General features: G+C 56.5%; 1 protein-coding gene and 1 long non-coding RNA gene across 12 annotated transcripts in view; one reads left to right on the forward strand and one right to left on the reverse strand.

Annotated features, from left to right (window-relative positions):
• HDAC4 (histone deacetylase 4) overlaps positions 1 to 26,601 on the reverse strand; it is a 291,774-nt gene that overhangs the window by 188,659 nt on the left and 76,514 nt on the right. Inside the window, exon 1 of one of the 10 annotated variants that reach the window (XM_082466246.1) lies at positions 22,027 to 22,185. The exons of 8 other annotated variants lie outside the window; for them this stretch is intronic. The gene's annotated coding sequence lies outside the window, so the exon portion shown is untranslated. Of the gene's footprint in view, positions 1 to 5,170; positions 5,212 to 22,026; positions 22,186 to 26,601 lie in introns of those variants that run through there. One more of the 10 variants, XM_082466249.1, reaches the window with a different exon arrangement.
• Positions 5,450 to 10,132, forward strand: LOC309662294. Of its 2 annotated transcripts, XR_014264620.1 has the most exons (3): positions 5,450 to 6,069; positions 6,194 to 6,719; positions 7,366 to 10,132. It is a non-coding gene; the product is annotated as an uncharacterized lncRNA (long non-coding RNA). The 2 variants fall into 2 exon arrangements; XR_014264621.1 differs by lacking the exon at positions 7,366 to 10,132 and having other exon boundaries at positions 6,194 to 7,352.

Consider the following 26,601-nt stretch of genomic DNA (forward strand, 5'->3'; position numbering starts at 1 on the left):
TCAAACCCTCCACGACAGATGGGAAAGAAAGAAAAAACAGATCAGCAAGAGAGGGTCAGGCCCAGGGGCCAGGAAGGGCACGGCTCAGTTAACTCTGCGTGAGCTCCTGGCAGGGAAGGAGGCGGGGGGGTTCCCCAAGAAGAGGTGTCTCTGCGACCAGAAGCATTTAAAAAACACTTGACAATCTAATTTGCAAAGAAAAAGAAAAACGCTTAAGTACAGAAACATATCTCATAACACGTATCAAAGTAACTCGTCAGGCTTGCTTCAACTTACCTTCTAAGAAGGTTCTAGACCCTTCCTCAAACACTTAGGCAGCATTCTTCCTCTTTAAACAGAAAAGGCCATGATTCACGGGCAACTGCAGAAACCCGACAAGAAGGGCAGAGCAGGTGTGAGGCCACACGCCCTCCGAGGCAGGGAAAGACGCCCAGAGGTGCCTTCACGACAGCAGCGGTCCACCTGCACTGGGGCTCTCCTCCAGATCACAGGACTCTGATCTCAGAACCTTGTCACATTCAAAAATAGCCTTTACTTGCAAAAACAAAGTCATGATTTGCAGTCCCCCATGAGACTTGCCCCTTCGAGGCCCAAGCCTGAGATCTGTGCCTGCAGAGGTGGTGAAAATACCCAGTGACTGAAAAAGTGAACTATTAATGATTCGGTGAACAGACTGTCTACACGGCACCAAGCTACAAGCTTATACTCAATCCCTTAATCCTCATAATAAACGTCCGAGGTGGGTCTTATTATACCCATCTTACAGATGAGGGAAGTCGAGGCTCAGAGAAACTAAGTAATACTCCCAATAGCTAAGCAACAAAGCTGGGGTTCAGACCTGGTCTTGCTGACTCCAAAGCCAGTCCTGCTCACTGTTCCAGCAGAAACCGGAGTCCCCTACCCCAGATGGAGCACAGAGGGAGATGGCCCAACCAGAGGGTGGGGCATGGCAAGCACAGGGAGGAGTGAGCCTGAAAAAGAAACAGCATCAGCAGCAGCAAAAGCAGCAAATCTCCAGTGCAGCCCCCATGTGCTTGACAAAGGCTTCCTGTGAGCAGGTGACACGTAGGACCTGAAATCGGCCAGGCAGCCGGGCTGCAGGGGATAAGTGGGAAGACCCTGAAGTGAAGGTGTGTCTCCACCCTCAGAGCCGGGCTGCGTAACTGACCAGCGGTATTCACTCTGGGGAAGAGGGCCAGGCCCTCTTGCAGCGTTGCTCCACACTTTGTGGAGGGCTGTTTACAAATGTTTTCAAAGAAACCAAACGCTGTGAGTGCAGCGCTTCTGAGTTTCCCTCCGCACGTTCCAGAACCACTAACGATGGTCCGTGGAGAGTGGGCGGCCCCCCACTCAGGAGTGGCTCACTGTTACATGCACCCAAAGGGGAGAGGACCCTGGGACCCTCTCCCCAAAGCACCCTTGTCTCCAAGAACTCTGGGATTCCTGGCTTGTCAGCTAAGGAGCTGGCCACACTGTGACGAAAGTTCTTAACACACCTGAGACACAGCCGGCTCTGCTTTGTCAACCCTGGAAAACGTGTTGGTCCAAAAAATTTTAAAAAAGCATCTGGTAATTTTTACTTTACATCCTCTCCTTTGTGATCATGCCAATAACCCCCGAGGCTGGGACAAAGGCCAGAGGCCAGCGTGCCACGCCCTCCTGAGACACTCAGCCAAAGAAAGCCAGCCTTGGACCCTAAACGCCTTTGTCCCGCGTCCCCAGGATGTGGAAGGGCACAGAGCTGCTTCTGGGCAGCGGCCTGGGTGAGCATCACTAAGCCGAGCCCGCTGGTCCCTCCGAGAGGTGAGAGCACGTGATAGATGACACAGGCACCACCTACAATGGCCCGACAAGGCGGCCGCACAGCAACGTAAGCGGGGGGACGTGACCCAGGAGGCATCCCCCAAGGTGCCCACTGTTACCAGTAACTACACGAGTCCTCCAAGTTTTGTCCCTGTGTGTGTGTGTGTAATGTTTTAAAAAGGCACGCTTTCACCCACGGGAGTGGTCCACGTGCACGCAGGCCCAGTGGCGGCAGCTGAGGGCAAGAGACACTCGCAGCCCGGAGCCCGCGCTCCGGAACCTGACGGTGAACGAATGAGTCGAGATGATCACAGGGGGCAGAGAGCCCCCGGGAAGCGGGCTGCAGGGGAGCAGATAGGGGTGCGGCCAGGGAGGCGTCCCTGGGAGCTGAGATTCAAGCTAAAACCTGAATGCAGGTGAGTCCTCAGGTGTCCCTGAAGTCAGGAGGGAAGGGGCTCCAGGCAGCCGGGGAGAAGGCCCCGAGGCCAGGAGCGCTGGGTTGGTTCCCCAGCAGCAGGAAGCCTGGTGGCTGGAGCGGGCCAGGCAGGCTGGAGTGACAGCTCTCGCCAGGGCGAGGGCCGGGAAGTCACCGAGGCCATGTGAGAAGGGGCCTGACCACACCTGGGCGTCTGCCATACACGCAGAGGACGCGAGGGCGGGTCAGAGAGCAATGCACCCCATAACCGGGAAGCGTGGTCTTCAGCACCGGGCACCTCTGTTTGTGTGTCTCAGTGCACTTGGCCGCAAGGTCCCGTGATTTCAGTTTTACGAGGGCCGTGCTGGGCAGTCGGCTCTCGAGAGACGGCGGGGGCAGCACCTGGCCACCCCCCACCCCGGGGAGAAAGGGACGGAGGAGCAGGTGGGCCTGCAGAGTCTGGAGGAGGAGCCCCAGGAAGGGGGCACCGAGTGCACCTCGGGGTCAGGGAAAGAGAAAGACGAGGGGCATCTCCTGGACTCGTGGCCTGAACACCTGGGCTGGGGACGGGGGCTCCATAGCGACGCCCCTGCCACGGTGTGGCCGCGATCACCTGGTGGCAGCTGCACACCAAAACTCGTGTGAACTGTCCCACTATACCAACACCTCTCGGTGTCCACTCTCCCCTCCTCCTCGTCGTTGGAAGACCAACGGAGGGGGACCAGCAGGGAGTCCCCAGGAGGGGGCCGCTGTAGTCAGGGGGTTGGGGACCCTGAAGGTGACTTCAGGGAGCTGACAGGGAATGGGAGACGAGGAACCCCCCCCCGGGGGCAGCTGGGTGCACTCTCCGTGGACGTGGCCTGAGGGTCCTGGGTTCCCCGGACGCAGCGTTAGTAACGACTAATGAACCACAGGGATACGTTAGCATTAAGTGAAGTCCATACTTCGCTCAGGTTTCCTTGGTTTTCCCCTAACGCCCTCTTGCGGTCCCAGAACCCCACCCAGGACCCCGAATGACATTTAGTCATCACCTCCCCTCAGCCTCCTCTGGGCTGTGATGGCTCCTAGTACGTTCCTTGTTTTTGATGACCTTGGCAGTGGAGGAGTACGGGTCAGGTAGTTTGTGGAATGTTCCCTCCGTTGGGACTGTCTGATGTGCTCCTGATTGGTCCGGGGCTGTGTGTTTAGCAGGGAGACCACAGAGGTGAGTGCCTGCTCCCGACAGCATACCAAGGATGGATACGATCACTGTGACTTTCAGAAACCAAAATGTAAATAAAAACACTAAGTGTCAAAACCTGTTGGCTGCACATCATGCTGTATTTCAAGGACACGTGTGACTTATCATAGGAGGAAGGCTGAGAATTAGTGAGCTGCATACTCAACGGGAGAAGTTAGAAAAGGAACACAGACAATACCCAGAGCAAGGAGGAGGAGGAGGAGAGCAGAAATGGTAAAACCTATTACTAATAGCTAAGCAAGTCAAGTGTCAAAAGTTGGTTCTTAAAAATTTAACAAAGATGAATCAAAAAGAAGGATATATAATGTTTGAAATGAAAAAGGGTACATAACTACAAATCCAGCAGATTCAAAAAGATAAGAAAATATCATTGAAAAACTCCATGGCTATAAACATGAAAATGTCGATGAAATAGACAAATTGCTAAAAAACTAATTAACACTATAAGAATTAGGCACTCAGACTACTAGTAACTATTCAAGATAGTATAACCAGTAGGTAAAAATCAACCGACCAAGAAAACATGAGCCCCAAATACTCTGAGATAAATTATTCTAAACTTTCAAGGAATAACTCATTCTAGCCTTATACAAACTCTTCCAGAGAATGAAAAAGTATTTGACATTGAAAAAGGAAAATTACAAGCCAATACAACTCAAGAACACAGAAAAAAATCCTAAAGTACTACTAAACCTAACGCAGCCAGGTATGAAAACAACAGTATTTACCAAAATCAAGGTGGACATATTGCAAGAAGTCAAGGGACGTTTGACAGTAAAAAATCTGTAGGTGTAATTCAACACATTGAAAAATTAAAGGGGGAGCCGTACGATCATCACAGTGGGTTCAGTGAAAGCACTGAGCTCCCGAAACACAGTCACCCATCCTGAAAAGGGAAATCTACAAAAACCTATGGCAACCGGCACTCAAGTTGGGAAATGTCAGAAGCCTTGCCTTTAAATGTCAAGGACAACAGAAGGAAGCCCAGTTTCTGCTCCCATTTGAGGCTGAGCTGGGATCCTCAGCCAGCACAGGCAGACGAGGAAAATAAACACAGTCCCTAGAAGAAAGAGGCAGAACCGTCATCTGTCTTCACCCACTGGACACAGGAGCCCACGAGCACCTGGAATGACGTCCCAAGGTCACCCAGCCCGCCAGGGGGGGCCCGGGACTGCCACCCCTGAGCCGGCTCAGCCCGGCCTCTGAGAACGCCCCCTTCATACACTCAGTTCCCTGCTCCCAGCAGGGGTGCACAAATCCACCCTAACGCCTGCTGCGTAACCATCCTTCAGATTACTCCAAAACCCATCCTCTCCGGCTTCACCACTTGTGATTTTTAAAAAGCATCCATCTTTATTCAGCATTGTAGCTTTAGGTAAAGTGAACAGGGCTCTGTCAGCTACAGAGAAGGCGTGTTGTTTTCTAATCAGAGCACTCCAAACAAAAAAAGCTATCAAGAGTTAAAAATACATGTTTACACTTACCGACACAGTCTCTTAATTCAAAATCTCAAACGTATCAACGACCTTTACTAAATTTAATGCATTATTTCTTTTCCAAATGAGAGCTAACATTTTCCAAATTATCAGACCTGCCTCGTACTCACTTCCCTACCTTCTGAGTCAACTTCTCAACTATAACAAGGTCAGACTATGGGGACGCCCAGTGCCACGGACGTGGGACACTTAGGACCCACGGGCAGCCCGTTTCACCTGGTGAAGGGCAGCGGGTGGTAAAGGGACGAGCCGGAGTCTTCGATGTCACCCAGAAAGTGATGGGAGGGACCCGGACGAAGGACTCGGAGGACTGATCTCCAGAGCATGCGGAAGGCCAGGCAGGCAGGGCAGGCTGCAGCAACGGAGGGCGGCCCCCCGCCAACACACACACACACACACACACACACACACACACACACACACACACACACACACAAGGCTACATTAGTCACCACGCTGTTTCTGCACAGCCACTGGGGAGGGGAGGGGCATCATTCGTTCAGCAATTACTCATTGTTCAGGGAGGACCGGGGTTGAGTTTTTTACTTCAAGGGTTTTATCCAGTCATGACTGATGAAAACCGGAAAAAAGCAACTCAGAAGTCCCGCTTACACCTGGTGGTGTCACACAGGACAGGGCCGACCCCACGTTCTAACAGCACTTCCACATGGAAACCCATGTTCCGAACAAAGAAAAAGCCCAACAGAATCATCCCAAGGCCCTGCTGGACACAGTTCTTATTGTGAAGCCTATTTCAAGAAGGTTGTAGGTCATCGCCGCCTGCCAGAGCTGGCCCGAGCCGGCCGGGGCCAACTGCGGGGCGGGGCGCGGGCCAGGCCCCAACAGCTGTGACACCAACCGGGCCTGCTGAAAATAGCTGGGTGTTTGTTTATGTCGCCTGTGCTGAGAGCGAGCCTCGTAGCCCCTGGGAGGGGGAGCGGGGCGGAGGCGGGGCCTGCTGGGGCGAGGGGTCTGGGGGGACACGCAACCAACAGTGGGGACGTCGGGAATGCGTCACCAGATGCGTCCGTGGAGCGAGAGGAGGGCTCGGGAAACGACGGAATTCAACCGCTGCTTTCTGGAACCGTGGGTCCAGGGTGCCAGCGTGCAGTAAGGTACGGGCGGGCCCGAAGCCAGCCTGCCGCTGAGACCTTGCAAGTGAAAACAGCTTTAGAGGACAACCTGCAATTAACACGGGAACAATTATCTTCCTAATTTAGGTTAATTTCTACCTCACAGCGCCGGTTGGCAGGTGGGGAGGCAGCCCTGGAGACATCTATGTGGGTGCTTTTCGCTTTGTTCTCCCAAGTCCACACGTCTTAAATATCGTGAGGAAGATTTCCACCATCCGCCAGCACCTTCTAGAAAAGGACCTGAGCTCCAGAGTCGGTTCAGCTCTGAGCTCGGGCTGGCTGCACTTGCATGAGGAGGGAGCCTTGGATCAGAAGAGCTCCTACTGGCACTGGCACTGCTCAGTCCTGGGTCTGCAGCACCGCAAAGGATCCCTGGGCAGGAGTCTGCTCTCGGGGCCCAGACCAGCCCTGGAGGGCAGGAGGGGCCGGGCTCCCACCGCAGTGGGGCAGGCGGGCAGGGCCCTGGACGCGGACACTGGGTGGGTGCAGAGAGCCCTGGTGTCCAGGAGCACCGGCAGGGCCTTTCCAAGGACACCTGTGCAGATGGCCCCGGGCCTCAGCACAGGCACGGCGAGGCCCAGAGGGCCCTGCCGGCCACGCAGTAAACCAAGCGCTCTGGCTGCTCTTCTGTGGTGAGAACACAAACCCTTTCAGCACTTGTTGTTTGTTCGAGCCGTGACGCAGAGGCTGTCGGAGCACCTGGGATGAGGAGGGTGGTGGAGGGTAAACACCACCAGCCCGGAGCAGGGCGGAGGGGCACCGAGCCAAGGCATCTGATGGGCCGCCTGGACCAGGAACCCCCAGCACTAAAGCAGAGCGGCCCGGGGCCGTCAGGGTCTGAGGGGTACAGCTCCCCCGCCCCCTTATTTCAAATGCTTATCTTTAGTTCCAGAGGAGCAAATAACAGGATACCACCTGTTAAGTAAAATAACGGGTTGGTCAAATAACATGTGTAATTCAGGACCACCCTGATTTTCCACTCACTGGTAGCAGTGAGTTGGGGGGGTATGTAGGGAAGATACTGGTTCTGTTTTTTTCTTTCTTTATTGGGAATAGGGGAAGGATGGAGGCAAGCTCCCGGGAGCCAGGGGCCATGGTTCCTAGGGATTTGGGGTGGCAGCCCCCTTTAAAAGGCAGCCCATTAGCACTCAAAGCAGAGACCACTCAGGACCCTAGGCAGGAAGTGAACTTTCCAACTTTAGTTACCACCCAAACAACAAACAGGAGGCCCACTAGATGCAGTTTTACCTTTTTTTTTTTTTTTTTTTAAATAAAAAGGAGTGGGGCTTCCCTGGTGGCGCAGTGGTTGAGAATCTGCCTGCCAATGCAGGGGACACGGGTTCGAGCCCTGGTCTGGGAAGATCCCACATGCCGCGGAGCTACTACGCCCATGAGCCACAACTACTGAGCCTGCGCGTCTGGAGCCTGTGCCCCGCAACAAGAGAGGCGCGACAGTGAGAGGCCCGCGCACCGTGATGAAGAGTGGCCCCCGCTCGCCGCAACTAGAGAAAGCCCTCGCACAGAAACGAAGACCCAACACAGCCAAAAATAAATAAATAAAAAAAATAATAATGATAATAATAAAAAGGAGCTGCACATCCATCTAGAAAGAGAACGGGGCTGCCCACCTGGCCAGTGGCAGCTCCCTGGTGTCCTGGGGTCCCGTGCTTCCCAGGAAATGCTGGTCCTGGGGCCACCACCAGTCAGCCTCGGAAATGGCTTCTTTCTCGGTGCTTCCTTCTTCTCAGAAGACACTTCCCAGAGAGTGTCCCTGGAGAGGACCAGGAGCTCCCTGGGCTACAGGCTCCCTGAAATAACAGACTGGAGCAGGCTCTTTTAGAAGGACCTCTGCTGGGTTTTAGACTCCAGGGTTTGCCTTCCCGGCCAGATTTTCAGGTGAACAAGTGTAAACATCCTGTAAGACCCTGGGTTCCAGAAAACCCTGTTTGATAAGTGCTGCCCTGCCCTCTCCAGGTGGATGCGAACCCCGGGGGCAGCTCCCACCCACCACGGGGGAGGCGCAGGTAGGGTCCCCAACCGGCGGGCACACAGAAAAGCGGGGCTGGGTGGGACCTCAGACACAGAGGTCTTGGCCGCTTAAGCAGTGCGGCCCTACCTCTGCACTCAAAGCGGGTAAGACTAGCCCAGGCGGGGCAGGGCCTGATGACAGCAGAGGTATGGAAGGACCATGTAGAGGGAGAGGGTCAAGACGAAGCTGCAGAGGCGCATGAGGGCACCAGGGCACTCCCGTGAAGGGCTGGCCCCATCCCTCCTCCTGAAGCAGCCCTCCGCCCAGCCGCCCGTCCCTCGGGCCCCCAACCTGCACTGAGACGCCCAGACACAGGGTTCGGGCGTGTGTCCTAACGCGTCTGAGTGGACGTCGTCGTGAACACCTTGAAGGCAAGGACACTGGCTCCATCCTTCCCCAGAAGACCTCAGTGGGAAAACATTGAATTACAAGCACTTGCTAAGCACCTGCTAGGGCCCCGGCAGCTAAAGGTAACAGGGAAACACTAAGTCTTCCCGGCACAGCAAGAAAAAGGAATGCAAGTTGACTAGAAGTTGTTTCTGGAACGAGCTGGGCCACTCAACGGGCCCCCTGCCCCTACCCCACCCTCCATGTTCCACCACACGCAGAGCAGACCCTTCTCAAATGTAGGGGTCTGGGGTCACATTGATGTGCTCTGCCGCCCCCCCGACTCGGACGAGGACCACTAACCACGCGGGGGCCGCCCGAGGAGAGGTGAGCGAGGCCGAGGCTGGGGGCAGGCCAGTCACGGGGGGCCTGTCCCTGCTTCCAGGGACGATGGCAACCCGCCCATCGGCTCTGCATTTCGGAAGGGCTCTCCGGCAGCCGTGGGAGGGGATGGTGGGAAATCCAGAATCTCTGTGCCTCCCGGTTGAGAGGCGGTGGTAGCCATGGCACAGAAAAGGCAGAGGGAGGAAACATTTTTAGGAGAAGGACAGCTGCATTTGGGAAACTGATGAAATGTCAAGAGTGGAGATAAAGGGAAGAGTCCGACCAGGCCAGGTTCTGGTGGGTGGGGCTGTCTTTCCTCGGGGCGGAGGGACGGGGGCGGGGGGGAGAACAATGGTGGGGAACAATTAAGGACATAGAGCTGTGTCCACGGGCGCCCCAAAGCCCACCATGGGCGAGGCTCGGGCCAGGCGCAGGGCTGGACACGGAAGGGAGCGGCCAGGGCTGAGCCCGCCTGGGAGCAGGGGCCGGAGAGGGCGGGTGGGCAACAGCCTCAGAGGCGGCCCTGCTCCGGCCTCGGCTCCTCCGTGTCTTCCTCAGGGACACTGTGGGCACCACTGCTCAGTCCTGGTGACACCGGGCACCAGGGCAGGGGGCCAGAAAAGCTCTGCTCCAGTTCTTATTCCACAATCAACCTCCAAGACTCTCCACGTCCAACAGCAGAGAAGGCGTCAGGCCGGCTCCGGGACGACACCCGTCAGCGCAACTCGCACCCCCGACCACTCTCGAAGCGTGCCCTTGCCATACGGAAACATCGTTACAGCAGCGTGTGAGTGCAAGGTGCACGCTAGCACAACTTCACCGTCATCAAGAAGCCAGCCTGTAGAAACACCAGCACACGAGGAGGACGCAAGAGAAGGGACTGGGAAGAGCCGTGCCCACGTGCTCGCAGCGGTGACCGCCGGTGACCGGGTCAGGAGAGGACGGTGAGGGACCTTCCTCCCCGTCTGCAAATACTTTTACCCTCTTACAAATTTCCTAAAATAAACAGTTCCCACCTTTACGATTAGAAAAGAACAAAGCATCATTGTTTTTTCAAAGAGAATGCACTTGTCATAATTATTTTACAGTTTGCTGCCACCTGTATTCCTAAGGCCACCTTCCTTCCAAACCAGGTAGGGAGCCGTGCAGGAACCGGGAACCCGGTGACCTACATTCTCTTTCTAAGACACTTCCCTGCTCGGCCGCAGACTCACACTTCACTTACAGTGGCTTCTCACGGGGCCCCTGCCTCCAACCTTGCTCTCAAGTCAGAGACAGGGGCTGGAGCTCACAAGCACGGACCCTGATCTCACGCAAGAGAGACCCGAGGACACGAGCACACTCGTGCCCCATTCTACACATGACACCACTGAGGCCCAAAGAGGCTGGGGGCTGCCCCAGGCGCCCGGGCGGGGCAGGACAGCAGCCTTGCGGGAGCCTAGGCGTGGGGACGCCAGCACCTGCCCTGGGCACTCCGTTGGCACACACGGAAAGGAAGCACGTCCGCAGATACGTGTCACACGCACACACAAGCACACACGGCACGCTCGGCCACAGGTGTGCCTCGGGCACGGAGGTGTGTCACTGTCCCACGGAGGAGCCTTCCTCCTCAGCCCCGGAGCAGGGTCCCTGCCTCACAGCCACGCAGGGCAGGCACGCTCAGCCCCATCCCGGAGCACCACTGCCCGCTGGCCGCTGCCCACTGGTTTCTCCTGGTTTCACTGGTTACTGTCTCTGTATTCTAAACGCAGATGGCCGGCTGAGTGCTGACACTCAGCTTCTAAGGGTCACCACTTTTCCTGGGGCCTCAGATACCCTGCAGGGCTTCCTGGGATCAGGGTCACAGCACTGGCTGGCATTTACGAGAACCCTCACTGTTTTTTTAGGACTTCACATTTATCTGATCATCTCTGGCTCTTTTTCTTGAACATCAGTCATTAAAAAAGAAACCTGGGCAGGACTTCCCGATCCACCTGGGGACAGTGAAATGGGTGTTTGTCACACACCAGACTGTGTAGATGCGCTTCACGGGGCCAGGGTGGGTCGAGGGTGAAGCACAGGAGTCAGGGTTCTGTACCTGAACGGAGGGGCCTTTGGCAGAAGATACATTTAGAAAATACTGGATGAACGGCTAAACTCTCTCACCAGGCCTGTCTACATCAGACGATCTTGGAACTATATGCCCTAATTTCCCCTGACATTCAACATTTGATTATTCTTGTCAAAGAAACGAAACAGTAATCTCGATGGCTTCCAAAAGATGTTCCCGGGGGCACAGGAAAAACAAAATAACAAAATTATCGCTTCTGTTTATTTTATATTTTAAAAAAGGAATTAGCGTTATGCTACTCAGCATAAAGGCTGAGCTGTGCCCTCACCCGGGTCAAGGGCATAGGGAGGGCCCCCTGGAAGCCAGGGTGGGAGCATCGGATGGCCCTCCGGGCCTAGGTCCCCTCCCGGCCTCAGGGGCCTGACCGAGCCACACTGTTAGCTCTGCAGGAACCAGGGTCCAGGATGAGCAAGCAGGGGGGTATCTGCCCCCTCAAACTTCCCATGAGCGGCAGGCGCTTTCCCCAGCCTCTGAAATGGGGACTGGGGCATCCGGAGCTCCATGGACACAGTGGTCTGCTCAGAGAATGGGCCTCTGCAGAAGAACACCACCCTGCCCGGGAGCTGTGCCTGGCGCCCCTGGCCTCTGGGGAGCCACAAACCAACCTCATTCATGATGTGAGCTCGGCGCAGGGGCTCAGGGGACCAGAGCTCGGGGTGAGGACCCGCTTCTGTGGCTTGGGGCGCAGCAGGGTCATGAGCTGACCCGCAGGTGAAGCGCTCGGCCTTTGTCTCTGTCTGGTTCACCGATGTCGTCGCTTCCGACACGGGACAGCCCAGTGTTGAGACAGAGGCTCCGGAGTTGCGGCCCAGGCTCTGCTGGTCAGTGCACGCGACCACGAGCCCTGGGTCCCCGCACCGTGCCTGTAGCTCCCCTAGCTGGAGGGCAGCACCTTCGCCCGGGCCGCATCCTCAGCAGCTGACGAAGCTCTGTGGCACCAGGTCAGGCGAGCGTCACCCAGACCCTCCCCACAGAAATCCCGCTACACCTCGGAGACACCGGCCAGCGTGGCTCCAGGCCTCGCTCGGGACAGCGCCTCCCTGCTCGAGCCCACCGGACACAGGCTGGGCCAGGCCCGCTCAGGCTGCCCCACCTCTGACGCCACAGACACCAAAAGAGGCCTTCGGGAGGATGTGTTCATCCTGCCAGGACTCTGGAGAAAGCTGAGACCCACGGAGTGGCCGCTCCTTCTCTACACAGAAAGGTCAAAGGTCTTCTTCCAACCACGGAGCGGCCGTGGGCCCGTCTCACAGCCACCTCAAGGCCAACCATCGTGACCACTGCCGCTATGCGTGCGTCTACCCCGCGGCACTGCCGTCACGAGAAGATGCTGTAAAAAGACAGGGATTAAGGAAAATATGGAAGAGAGACCTGTGCATCCCGGATTTTAAGTCTGCTGAAACCATTATGGGTGAATGTATTCAATATATTCACACAAGATATTCATATGATTAAAAGGACTCAGCAGACTAAAGCATAAACAAGAAATATCAAACCAAATACTCCTCCTCACCAAACGCCTGGAGGACAGCAAGCCAGGGGCATGGCGGGATAATGCCTGGGCATTCCGGAAGCGCACAGGCTGGGACCCAACCCAGGCTTCGTGACTGGTTTGGCTGGTCCCCTGGACGAGCTGCGGCTGGCAGACCCCCGGGCATCACGAGGGAGGAGACAGCGGCCTCCAGGGCCCGACTCACAGTCGGGACCCATAGACATGACAGCCCTCGCATCTCAGGGGAGACCCGGGGCCTCTTCAGCTCAAGCGTGTACGCACTGCAGACCCGCTAGAGCCGAAGCCCTTTTGTCACCATCGTCCCTCGAGCTGCCGAGTCCCCGTGTGCCAAGTGCTTCACGGGAGATTCCTCGTGTATCTGCACAGCGCGTCCTCGTTCTAAACTCTGCTTTATCTAAATCCCAGTGAGCCAGTGGTTGAGAATCTGCCTGCCAATGCAGGGGACACGGGTTCGAGCCCTGGTCTGGGAAGATCCCACGTGCCGCGGAGCAACTAGGCCCGTGAGCCACAACTACTGAGCCTGTGCATCTGGGGCCTGTGCTCCGCAACAAGAGAGGCCGCGATAGTGAGAGGCCCGCGCACCGCGATGAAGAGTGGTCCCTGCTCGCCGCAACTAGAGAAAGCCCTCGCACAGAAACGAAGACCCAACACAGCCATAAATAAATAAATAAATAAATAAATGAATGAATCAATCAATCAATCAATCCCAGCGAGCAGCACGGGGATGGGCAGCACAGACTCTCTGACACGTTGGACAAAGCCCTGAACTCACAGTCGCAGCTCACGTATCCGGAGCCGACAACGGGGAGATCATCACGCGTCACCTACAGGGGCTGGATACGGCACTTACCTTGATAAAGCAGAACGTCCGTCTTAGAATTATTTTCATGTGATTGCTAAGAATCTCTCACAGACTTAACCGTGTCACACGATGAATAACATGATTTACTCAAAAAAAAAAAAAAAAAAGACTGTGTCAGGAAAATCCCCTTCTTTGTCAAATATTTAAAAATTGGGATTGGGTGGCAGCCTGCCGCCGTGATCAGTCCCCACCCGCCAAAACACCAATGCCGACACATCAATGATCCATTTTTTTTTTTCTTTTAACAGTAGAAAGAACAGCCACCACCAAGCACAGCTATTCCAGGCAGGGACATCGAATGGCGCCATGGGAGCACAAAAGGGGCTAGAAGTTATCTCAACAGCTTAAGAAAAACACGTGCATGGCCTGATCCCAGGCAGACGCTCCGGGGATCAGAAACGAGAAGAGGCGAGCGGGGCTGGAGGGTGCCCTTGGCCACACGTGTGCAAGGCGAGGACGGCTGCACATATTTACTGGCACTGATGTTTCACAGGCTGATGACCAGTGTTTACTTACTGGCTAAGTCACTTCCAAACGTCCACACAGCAGCAGAAGATGAATCCCTGAGGGAGAGGGGCCCAGGGTGGGATCATGGAGTGGGTCTGTCTACACTGATGGCTCCTTGTGAGTTTCCAGACCCTGGCCTGAGAAAGCCCATCTGGACACCTGTCGGCCTGCGTGTCCAGCATCCCACCCTGCTCGAGCTGCATGCTCCCGGCTGTAACCCGAGAGGGACGCACCGGCCAGGCCAGGCCAGTGACGGGACACAGCTGAGGACGGAGCAGATGGGAGGGGAGGGGACCAACCGGGAGGAGGGGACAGAAGAGTGGGTGATGCCGCCTCGGGGCTTCCGCAGTTGTGTCCTGTGAACTTCTCCCCAGTTCCACCAGCGACCACCCCCCCCGGCTTCTGTTGCACCACTGAGGCCAGATGAACCCCCGCCCCAGAAGGGTGGGTGGCCCTCTTGGCAGCACAGGACTTCCACTGCCCCACCTTCCAAATAGCCTCGAGAAGAGGCCTAAACTCAGTGACCGCTGCCCAGGCTGCTCCTGTCAAAAGCGTCCCATTCCCACACAAGCACCCTCTTTTTTTATCCCCACCAGGAAATTGAAAAGGAGTGAGCCTTGTACCTTACCTTCAAATAGCTGAACAAAGCCCTCAGCCTGGACTGTCCCGGACTGTGGGAGCCACCAGCCACCTGGGGCGACTTACACGGAAATCAACTACAATGAAATAAGATGTAAGACTTGGCTCCTCGGTCGCAATGGCCACATTAGAGGCGCTTGATGGCCACACGTGGCTCGTGGCCTCCATTGCGGAGCTGAGGTCACCCCACCACGCGGATGTCCCTGATCAGAGGCCCGAGGAGGGCTCTTCTTTACAAAGCTGTCTTTGTACCAGTGTCTTTCCTCTTCCTCCAGGTGAGCACGAAAAAACCCTCCCAAGAGGACTCGACTCTGTTTCGGCAAATGTGGATTAATCCGACTGAGTTTTCCTGCCAAATGGACGTGAAAACACAGAAGTGGGACCAGCACACCTTCGGCGCCCAGCGAAGCTCTGGGAGCTGCCACCACGCCCAACCCCTCTCCAGTCCTTACAGAGCTTTCCAGACGGCCCCTTCCCCCTCCTCCCTTTTCATGATTGCTCTCTGCTTGATGGTGGGAGAAACGAGGGACGGGAAAAGCACGAAGCCCACTTCCCTCATCCCGCCCATCTGCACCCGGGCTGTCCCGGGACTGCAGGGCCCAGTCTCCACAAGCAAGGGCCCTCGCTCCGGGCGTCCCCCTGCCCTGGGAGCATCCCTCCAGGGCTGCTCCTGTCTCTTCCCAGCCCCAGGGCAGAACCAGCCCCTGCACCTGAGCCCCTCAGGCAGACAGACACCCAGCAGCCCTCGTGGGAGGCGACCTGTCTCCTACCACCACTACCTACCAGCCGAAGGCACCCTCTGGAGAAAGGAGCCCCCCTCTCCCCGTGCCCTCATTCTGAAAAGTCAGCCCCCCTTCCAGCCTCTATCAGAAACGGCCGTCAGCTCAGGGGTGTGTTCCTACGGTTTGTGAGTTTCTCACTCCTGCGGGATGTTCCTTCTGCCTGTTTGGCCCAAATGTGACCGTCCTCTAGCTGCTCTTAAAGTAGCCACGAGTCTCCAGGGCGACGCCACCCTGGGCCCTCCACACTGGCCGGCCCGCGCGTCTGAAACCTGCTGGCGCTTCATCCGTTTGTTTCCTCGTGAAAAACGCTGAAAGGAAGACGGAGTCATCGCCACTGTGCGAGTGCAGGTGAGGCTGCTGGACGAAGCATGTGACCGGGGCTTGTCCCTCCGGCAGAGGACGGGGTGGTCCCAGTGTCCGTGGTCATGCCCACCAGTGCTTCCCCAGAGCGTCCCGCTGCGTGTTTAGGACAAGAAGGCTGGTACCCCGAGCGGGGAGAGAGAAGGAGCCCGAGTCATGGCCACGGAGACAGAGGGGTCCTGATGGGGCACCTGGAGGCCAAGGCAGCTGGGGAGGGAGGGACCCTCCTCGGTGTGCAGGACACCGGCCAGGCCTGTCCCCCAGTGTGAGGCCCAGCCCTGGGGACAGGAGCGAGGACAGACACGAGGTGGTCTGAGGACTGGGCTCCCAGGAAGCCACCAGGGCTTGACGACTGGAAAGAACTGTTTCTTTCTTTTTATCTGTTCTAATGTATTTATTTTTGTCTTTCTGCAGTGCCTGTTAACGATTCACTTCCTCTCATCGAGACCCGGATTCCACTGGAAAGGGGAATAGTTCCCATCCTTTTGCAATCAATGCCAAGCAACTCTGGCAGGGCCCGTGGGGTGCGGGGCCCGAGGGGTACGGGGCCCTGGGCTGAGGGGTGAGGGGTCCTGGGCTGTGGTGCCCTGGGGTGCGGGACCCTGGGCTGAGGGGCCAGCCTATCCTAAGCACACCGTGAACTGGACAAGCATCAGTGAGCCCGGGTTTGCAATTCTGTTTATTTTCTCACTCCAGCTGTTTTGCTTTGTTCGCCTCTTGAAATCGCTTGTCATCATAATGTTTTCAGCTTTTTTAACTCACAGTTGAGAAAACCAGCCCGCTGCGTCACTGCCTCCACGATCTTCTCGTCAAGTGAAAGCTTCCAGTTGGCCGCGAACGCCATCCGAGTTACTGGTGCAAATGGCTCATCTGTAAACTGCACACCGGAGCCCCCAGAGGCCTCACCCCTCATTCTTAAAAAGAAGCTTCAGCAGCTGCGCGTCCGTCACAGAAGCGGGACCTGCGCTCACCCAGCCTCCGGGGCAGGCCCGGGCCCCCGTGTTTCTGCCGGGAACTCTGGGAGCCCCCCAGCGCCCCGATACCCAAGGCCCCCGTCCCCTGGTGTCACCATCAAAGTCCAGCATCAAGCCCCCATCGCGCACCCACTAAGGACGTGCGCGCCCCTGAGTCCGAGGCCTCGCAGGCCCTCCCCGCCCGCTCCCACCTCGGCCCCTCCCTCACTGAAGCACCCAAGGCGGGCACAGCCCGCCGCCGCGACCAGATGGCCTGCACCGCAGCCCGGCCGCCCCATCGGGGACAGCTGGCCTCAGCCAAGTCTGCTACCTGAGCTTGCCTCACACGTGAATGGGATCAGGGCGGGAAAGGCACACGGCGGAGCCGGAGGCCTCAATCCCCGCGGCCCGGCAGGAGCCCGCGGCCCAGCACCTGGCCCCGGAATGTCAGTACCTGCTGTGAGGATCACACAAGCTGAGCCCTGTAAACTGGCCGTGAGCATGAAGTGATACCAGATGGTGGCCTGGTGTCACTTTCATTATTAATAATTTGAAAAAGCAGATTAGTGCACCAGGGCCGGCTTAACTCTCAGGGCCGCCATGAAGCGCAGATGGAATAACGTGACGGACGTACAGGAAAACATCACAAAAACTCAGGATGAATTAACTGTTCAAGTCCTTTAAACGCCCCGCTCCTTCTAAAGGCTGTTGTAAAAGGGGAGCTGGGCCAGAGGCAGAGTTTTGCACAGAGGACGATGTCCCCCTTTGCCAGGCCCCGTAAACACCACTGGGTCCCGTCAGGAGGCCCCAGGAGTCAGGAGCCCACTGGGCTGCTCCCCGGGCCTGCCGACACAGGGGATAACTGTTTCCTAAACCACCATTTAATAGGGATTAGGAAGGACAGTGAGAGCTTCTACCCTCAAGTGGGAACAGGATTCCAAGTGTGATCTTCTAAATTAGCAAAAAAAACCCAAACCCTATAAAAACGCAGATGACTTGGAGGCAAGGTCTTCAGGGTGAGCCGCCCCGGCCCAGCAAAGGGCATTCGGGGTGGTCAGCCGGGGCATGTCGGGGCCTGGCCTGCAGCCCCTCTTCTTAGCAAGACCTTCGCGTGGGGCAGCACACGCTGAAGGCAGTAAGGGGTCCTTCGATCCACGGCCGACGATAAATCAATCTGGTGGCGCGGATACCGCCACGTCCATCTGACTGTTAGTTTGCTATGTTTTCTAACTGCAATGACAACAACCGAGTAGTTGGTTCTCACACGTGCTGCAGTCTGTCGGTTTCTCAGCGCGCGGGCAGACACACGGCACACAGGCAGGCGACACGGTATGTGGCAAACCTTCGTCCTCATTACGTTTTCGGGGTGATGGCGGGAACATTCCTCACTCCTTCCGCCCAACAGCTGTGCTGCGCCTGCCTCGGTGGCGCGCCGTGGGTCTATGTCCGCTTTCCTGGGGAGTCCGAGTGCCCCCCAAAGGCCATACCGTGGGCGCATCCCCCCCCCCGCACTGGAGCCGGTGGCAGGGCGACCCTGCTTCTGCCCCTTTCTCTGGAGAAGCCGCTCTGTCAGAGCCTGGAAAGGGGCAAGGAGCTTTCTCACTTTTATTTTTGTTTCTTTTGTATTTTTGTATATATAACACTATTTCTGCATGATCTATTTTCAAATGAGAATTCCAAAACAACTTCTAGAAGTTTCCAGATTGGTAGGCAGAATAAATAAAAACTTCGTTTGGTTTTCAATCATGTTCAAATTATTTGCATATGTGCAGCTTAGTTTCATTTAGTTACTAAATTCTAGCCATCCCTAGACAAAAATGGACCAATGAAACCTTTATCCCCAAATTTAACTATATTTATAGACACACACACACTTGAATTTGTACAGATGACTCTTCAGCAAACACTTATCTGACGCCCTTTTATCTAAACACATTTGGGGACACAGCTGTCACTGCCCTCAGAGGCCATGAAGCTAAGCAACCTTCAGGCTGATCCTGCAGGCAGCAACTATACAGAAATATGCAGATGAATGAACAACTGTGGATAAACTCGACGGGACAGTAATTCCCCACAGAGGAAATCATCCGCAGTGTTCTGGACTGCCCGGCTTACTGCGTAAGGATTTAAGTAATTACTGGGGGATTCAAGATCTCAGAATGCTGCCGACTGCAGTCAGTCCTGCTTCTAGGAATTGACAATGGGTCTGGGGTCACACGGACCCCGGTTCTTCCCCGGGAACTCACTTTTCTGAATAACCCCCCGATTTCCACTTGTTTTCCTCGTCTCCCATCTCTTCACGGATGAGAAGGCAGGAAAAGGTCAGCACTCGGGGTGACTCCCAGGGCCCATCGGTCGGATGTGAGCCGCTGACCCGGGTCCCGAGGTCACTGGCTGCAGCTGCGGAGCCGACTTCCCGATGGGCGCGAGGACCTCAGAGGCCACCCTGGCCAGGCTGCTCACTGAGTGTTGCCGCCGAGGCGCCGAGCGCTCGACTAACACCTGCTGGAAGGCCACGCGCTCCTGTGGAACACGCGTCTGGGCCCCGCAGTCGGCCTGTCTTACAGCCACCGAGGCCGCTCTGACCACACTCCAGCGTCGCAGCCTTCACGATTCCACGCACAACGTATGCTGGAAAGCATGCTCTTCACTTAAAACAAGCCATAGGACACCCGTTCGACATCAGGGCAGCGTCCCGGCCCCCAGGAGTCTCCATGGGCCTGGCTGACAGGACAGCAGGACCGAGGCCCTCGGGCACAGCAGAGCCTGGCCCCAGTGCCCGCCTGGTTTTAAATGGTGACTGGGGGGTGGGTGTGGGCAGTGAGAGCCAAGGCAGGGCCCCCATCCCCCAGACGACAACTGGGGACCCAGCCTTGCTTCCCACAGAGCCCCGCGCTGGGCCGGGACTGTTCAGTGAGAGAAAGAACCTTTTGGAAGGGGCTCCTGAGAAGCACGGGATGTCACGAGCCCGGTGTGACGGGGGCAGCAGGGGCCACGGGGGCTGCAGGACCGGGGGTGGGCCTGTCCGTGTCCTCAAGTCCATGCTCCAGCCATCGACACCCTAGAGAACCCTCCAAGGGCCGAGCTGTCAGGGTGCCCCTTTTCAGGCCCGGCCCCGGCACAGTCTGCTTTCTTTTGGCCTCAGGTGCTCAGAAGGGTCTGGAACCCTGACACGAAGCAGGAGAAGGGCCCTGGGCACAGCCCGGGTCCCAGAATGGGCTCAACGCCCTCGGCGTGGGGGCTTTGCCCAGAACCCTCCGGGGAACAGGGCTACTTTTAGAAGTATGAAGAAGGGGTCGCATTTAGAAAAAAAAGCCCCACAGAGCCCAAGGCCAAGATGACAGCGGCCTCCCAATGATGCCCAGGGCCACTGCTGGGACCCGGGGTGAGGGGCCTGGGAGGGCAGAGGGCTGGACAGCCAGGTACTGGGACCCAGGGTCAGAAGGACACGTCCTCCGCATCGCTTGGGCCGCCCCCGCTCGCATCTACGAAACGCACACCGCTGCTCCGTAGCCCCGTCACCACCCGTGACGCTAAACATGCTTTACTAGATGGTCAAAGGGCAACTCCTGCTTGAGAGAATGATTTTAGGAGAAGTTCTACTTACTCAGATAATTTTCTGACAACCACATCTGGCCGGCCAAACACGGTCGGTGGATTTTTTTTTCAAGTTCTCTTTTAGAACAAGCAAAATGAAATAAGGATGTTCAAGTGTTTTACACTTTCTCCCCAGGATCCAGATTTAGGAATTGCTGCCCACTCTTCTACAGCATCCCACTTCGTCAACATCAGGATTCCTGCCCTCATTTCCAATGCTCACACGCAGACAGCATGGAAGGCTCAGCAGCAGGCAGCACAGTGAGGCCCCTCGGCCACCTGGATGCAAGTGGTCGCACAACGTCCAGGCCCTGCCTGGGCAGGACCCCGCTGTGAGACGGCCTGGGGGCAAGTCACCCGGATGTAAGTGGCCGCACAATGTCCAGGCCCTGCTTGGGCAGGACCCCCGCTGTGAGATGGCCTGGGGGCAAGTCATTCACCCTCTCTGAGCCTCAGTTTCCTCATCTGTGAGATGGGGGTCATAAAAGCACAGATCTCCCTCGACTTTCAATGGGGTTACGTCCTGATAAACCCATCCTATGTTGAAAATATCATCTGCTGAAAATGCACTTAATACCCCTGACCTACTGACCAACCCAGCTTAGCCTCATACCTTAAAGGTGCTCGGAACACCTACATCAGCCTACAATCGGGCAAAACCATTGAACACCAAGCCTATTTCACAGTAAAGTGCTGACTGTCTCATGTGATTTAGTGAACACTGTCCTGAGAGTGAAAAACAGAACGGCTGTCAGTGTATCGGTTGTTCACCTGGTGATCACGGGGCCGACAAGGAGATGCACTGCCCCGGCATCACGAGAGGGGATCGGACCACATACCACTGCCCAGGAGAAATGCAAAACCCAAAATTCAAAGTACGGTTTCTACTGAACCCGAATCACTTTCACACCATCGTAAAGTCGAAAAATCTTAAGTCGAGCCATCTTAAGTCGGGGACCATCTGTACCTAATTTTACAGGTGTTCTGAGGACTATGTAAGCAATTTCAACACACTTAGCACAACCCAGCACCCAGAAAGCACTCCAAAGACTAGCTGTCATTTTATAGACATGAAAGTGAGGACCCAGAGGGGGGTCCGTACTCAGGATTGGAGCAGCCAAAACCCCTCTGCGCCTCAGGCGGACGGTTTCCTGGACACAGTGCGACGCTGTAACCTGAGTGCCACTCGGCACGGATTTTCCTAATAAGAGTGTAACACTTCCGTGAGGCTTTAAAGCAACCCAGGAGGGAAGCTCACAGCCAAGAACCCCAGGCTTGTTTCCAGAGGGTCTTCATAGAGAATTTGCAAATCCGCAGATCCCTCTGGAAGATGAACTTTCAGAAAATACCAATAACAGAGATATTTTTGGTTGTTAGGCAAGGGTAAAAAACCACCATCCACGGCCAGCCATCACTTCCAGCGGGGGAGGCTCTACACTTCTGATCCAGGTGAGTTTGCTTTTCATATTTCACAGGGCAAAGGTCCGTGTCCACGGTGCGGGCCAGGTGGAGGTGGTCAGCAAAGCCTCTGGGTGTCCGGGAGGGACCAGGCCGGGCAGGGGCTGCCACCGAGACACCCAGATTTGGCCCCCTGGCCCCGCTGCCCCGAGAGCCCCCGGCTGCCAGAGCACCCCCAGCCTGCGCCCCACCAGGCTCTCTAGCCCCTTCCCAGCCAGGGGCGGACGTCCTCCACTCTCAAACCCAAGCGGAGCCAGCGCACGTGGAGGCCGCTCACCCCTGGTGGGTCTCATTACTCCAGGCGGATCCCGGGGAGCGAGTCGCCGGGTCTCCCAGAACGGCTGTCACAGAACTGCGCGTGGGAAGCCCTTCACGAGCGTCTCAGGAAAGAGTTAACCACACGGCGTCTGTACGGTACCTGCCGCCAGGGCCTTTGTTTAGAGCCCAGGAGCCCCTCCAGAGCCGGTCCTCCCAGGGCACCGGGCCTGGGTCGGAGGAGAGAACGCGAGCGGTGCCGCCGCGCTCCCCGGCGAGGAATTCACGGCTCCGCCCGACATCTGGTTTCTATTTCATACCCGTGCTGTCACATTACATAACAAGCAGATGATATGCAGGGTCACTGCGGACTCGGCCGGGACGCCGTTTACACTCGGCCCGCAGCCACCAGACCATGGCTGGCACTGAGGCCGCACATCCCAGCTGAACCCCGCGCGTCCCAGCTGAACCCCGCGCGTCCCAGCTGAACCCCGCACACCCTGCTGAAAACCACGCCACCTGGCCAGCGCTGGGGCTGCAGGGATTTCAGATCTCACTCTCCTCGCTGCGGCAGGGACCTTGGATGTAACTGGGGAAGAGCTACTTCAGGGGCAACATCCCACAGGCCACGGGCACGGTTTAGCTGTCAGATAGGCACTGCCCCGGGGAGCCTGGGGCTGGCTGAGGAAAGGCCTTGAGCCCCAAGGTCAGAGCGGGCTGAACTCCACCGGCAGGGCTGGCCCTCTGCCCCCACCTGCCCCCACCTGCCCCCACCTGCCCCCTGCTCCTGTGTAGCCTCGCCTGAGAGCGCTGGATGGAGCCGGTGGGCAGGTCCCCGGGGAGCGGTGCCCACTGCCACTACTGGTGTCTGACCTCCCGCTTCATCCCCGCAGACCGTTCTCTCCAGGAGGCTGAGCCTGGGCAGGGCCACCAGGCAGACCTCAGGGCAAAGGCGACAGTCACCGGTATCCGCCACCACGCACTACGCAAACAGCCACGGAGAGAGAAGGAATCCCCGCCCGGTCACACTGCGAACCCATCCCACGATCGTCTCTGCAAGAGACGTCAATGGTGTTTACCTATGTTTAAAAAAAAATCACACAGGCACGGGATGAACTGTCTGCCTCCTAATACTTCTTCCAGTTCAAGAAGAGTATATTCTATTTTACAAAGAAAAAAACAGAATCTCCCAGAGTGGGACGGGTGCTGGGCAGCCAGAGGCCAGAGCTAGGTGGCCTCCCCCAGGGCGCTCTGCACACCTGGGCGCCAGGACGCCCGTGCTGGCACTCAGCAGCCTCCGCGGCATGTGAGTAAGGATGACTGCAGCCATCAGCACACTGGCTGTGCCCTGTGTTGCAACGCTTGGCACCGGCGCACCGGGCAGCATGTGTCACGGGTCACGCAGAGAGCAGCATGAAGCGTCCTCACGGGCGTCAGCTGTCTCTGTCCACAGACATCTAACACCCAGGGCTGCTTGGGAACATCCGGGAAATGGACAAGCCTGAGTGTTACCAGCAGGCTGAAAATGACAGCCTCTCGAAATGGAAGACACTGAGGACCGAGGGCCTGGGCAGAGCGGAAGCCCCCGACCCGTGCATCCAGGGCTGGGCTCTGTGCTACTGCACAGTAAGGGACAGAGGGGCGCCCGACGGGAGAGGACAGCCCAGGCCCTCCAGGTCACACGGGAGACAGCTTTTACAGAACTTCATGCTTTTGTTTTAAACAAACATTGAAAAGCGTATTTTAAACTGCATTTTCATGCAGAAGCCCCCTGCTGAGACTCTGTAACACAGCACAGATGAGGAAGCAGCAGCTTCCCCCGGGGTGATGTGCTGGGGGAGCTCTGGCAGGGCCAGCCGGGTCCCACAGGTGCTCTGGGCCTCCCTGCAGGACCCAGAGCTCAGAGAGGAGCGGAGATGCCGTGGTTCCCGCAAGCGCTAAACTAACGTGGCGGGGAGACAGACAGAGAAGACTGACTCCCAAGAAAAGTCTCAACGAAAAATCCGAAGTCACGAAAATCAAAACCAGATATTCTCAGCCGACATTGGAGGGAGCTCAGCAATAAGGTAAAATCATCACCATCAAAGGCACCACGGTGCCAGTGCCCACTGCTGGCCTGACACTTGGCCACTGCAAAGGAGGCCACGCAGGGCGCCAGGCGGACAAGGAAGGGCTGGACACCAGACCTGGCAGGCGAGCCCGCGACGCAGAGGGGCCGGGGGCTGGGGGCCGCTCCCCAGGGCCTCAGCCGTCGCCCCGTCCTAAGCGACCTCAGGGCCAGGGTCGCAACCCCTGCCCTGGTCTCCAGTCCGCGAGGGGCCAACAAGGAGGACGCTGTCACCACAGCTAAGAGACACCACCATCCCTCCCGCAAAGAGCCCTGAGGGACCTGCAGGCCCATCTCCTCAGACTGTGCACGCCCTGCGTGGAACGCAGCCACTGAGGGGTCAAGCCCATGCTTCACATTTTGCCCTTTCTTCCTCAATTATCTGAAGGAAGGCCAAAGCCAGATGGTAAAATGCTGGAGTAAAAATGTCCCCTACTGTCCTCACTCTACAGCAAACACTAGACTGTTACTTAGTTTTGTTAAGAAAAATGAACCGCCCTATGGCCACACGGGAAAGCCAAACTCATTCTTTTCTTTGTGTGTCCAACTAAATTAAAGCCTTCATGTTCACCTTCCATAAAAAAGGAAAACAGCCCCTAAACAAGGACCATGGCGCTTCACCAACACGGCCCAAGGACGTGCAGCTGATTTCCTGTGACCGCTCCGGGCAGCCTCACCGCGGCAGCAGACAACAGGGATCGGTGCTGGTCCATCACTCTGTCCCCCAGAACGTGGCCTGGCCACATGGAAAGAGGGCTTCAGTGGAGGGCACACCCTTGGTGCCGGGCCCAGGCTGACACGAGCAGTGACCTTGGGCAAACCGATTCCTTCTGGGCTTCATCTGTAGAATGAAGCTTTACGGTCCCTCCTGGTTCTGCACTTTGAGGAGGGATGATCTGATGGTCCTCTGTGCTCCTCTCTCTGGCCCGCACGTTCTCCCCTCCAATCGGGGTGGGGGGCAAGGAGCCAAGGAGGAAATGTCCTGGGAAGATGGGGGTGGGTGGCCCAGCGCAGGGGGTGCCCGAGGGCTGGGACTAAAAAAGAAGCTGATGGGAAGAAGTTCCCTTGCTCAGGCTTGACCCCTGTACGTGGGAATGTGGAGAGGTCGCAGGTCAGAAGCTCTGCCCCATCATCCAGGCCCAACCTCTCCCTCTGACCAGCAGACACATGTGCTGAGCACCGGAGTCTGGCTTCTGCTTGAATTCATTTCGTATTTTTAACTATACTCTGAATGGAAAGCAATAAAAGTACTTGACAAAACCGCCGATGTCAATGCCCCTGCAGCAGCCAGTGACTAATTTTAGCAGCGGAAAAGCGAGGGGCTTAGAACCCAGGCGATGATCACCCCTGGGAACGTCCTCCTCGCTGAGAATGTAAATAAAGATCAGGACTAAAGCAACGGGTGGCACGGCCCACCCCGGGCCCATTCTCCACGTCAGAGTGTGACATTAAACAGCACTTTGACAGCGCAGCTTGGACTCTTCCTAAACTATCAGGAGGCCGACGACAGCAGTTATTGGCAGTTCTCCATGTCACGTAACAGCATCCCGCAGCCCAGATCTTCCAGGCTCTCCACCTGAAATCACGTACAAAGTGTGTTTCTTGTGAAAATAAGTGCCCTCGAAAGAAAGCCAGCTGAGGGCACTGGTGACAGAGTGGGGAGTGAGAGAAGCCTCTGTGTCTGGCCAGGTGGCAGATGACTTTCTAAAATCTGCATCCAGCTGAGTTGGCAGGAGAGCAAGGAAGGCCCTCTGAGGGCAGGAACTCACGGGAGGGTGAACGGAGAGGGAGGGAAGGGTGTGGAGCCGAGGGCATGTCCTGAAGCTGCCCTAAGGCCACCTGCCTCGGCTGCAGCTCGCTGGGTCACTGTTTAAGGTCCCAGGGCCAGGAGAACAAGCTGGGGGTCCGAGCAGTAGGGAGTGAGGCTGAAGCTCCCCTTCAGGGATGTGTCCACGCCTGGGCCTGATGCTGGCTGGGAGGGGGCAGATCTAGAAAGAAGACTCCCTGGGAATCCATAATCACAGACCACCTCATGAGGGGTTCGGGGGGAATCCAGACAACCTCGAGACCTGACAAACACCATGGCAACTGCATCCCCAAGTGCCTCCCAGGTGGGGCCACCGAGGCTGCTACTAACCCCGGCACCAGACACACGTCCTCCCTGGCTAGGCATGCTATCTATCAACCCCGAAAGAACATCCGTAAAAAGTTATATGGGCGTAAAGTCACAATCGAAAATCACAATGCAGGGAAAAAACCCAGGCAGTGGGAGTCAGGCCAGGACAAACTGCAATTACAGGAAAATCTAACATGGCCACGATGTCATCTCAACAGCAGGCCTGAGGAAACAAACAGGGTCATCCAAGGATCACAGTGGAGAAAGTGACCCTCCAGGACCATCACTCAGTAGCTGCACGACCCTGGGTCCCATAATCTCTCTGTGCCTCTGTTTCTCATCTGCCAAAGAGTGATGGTAACAGCTGAAGCTCCCCCCAGAGAGACGTGTAAGGGGTAAATGAGATCATCACTGATATTCTCTATTTATCATTAACTATTATTACTAATACAAAACATGGCCAGGCACATTTGAAAACAATCTAAATAGAACTTGTAGAAATAAAAACTGTGATA

This window comes from Balaenoptera physalus, assembly GCF_965194825.1.
Source record: "Balaenoptera physalus genome assembly, chromosome: 6".
NCBI classification, from domain to species: domain Eukaryota; kingdom Metazoa; phylum Chordata; class Mammalia; order Artiodactyla; family Balaenopteridae; genus Balaenoptera; species Balaenoptera physalus.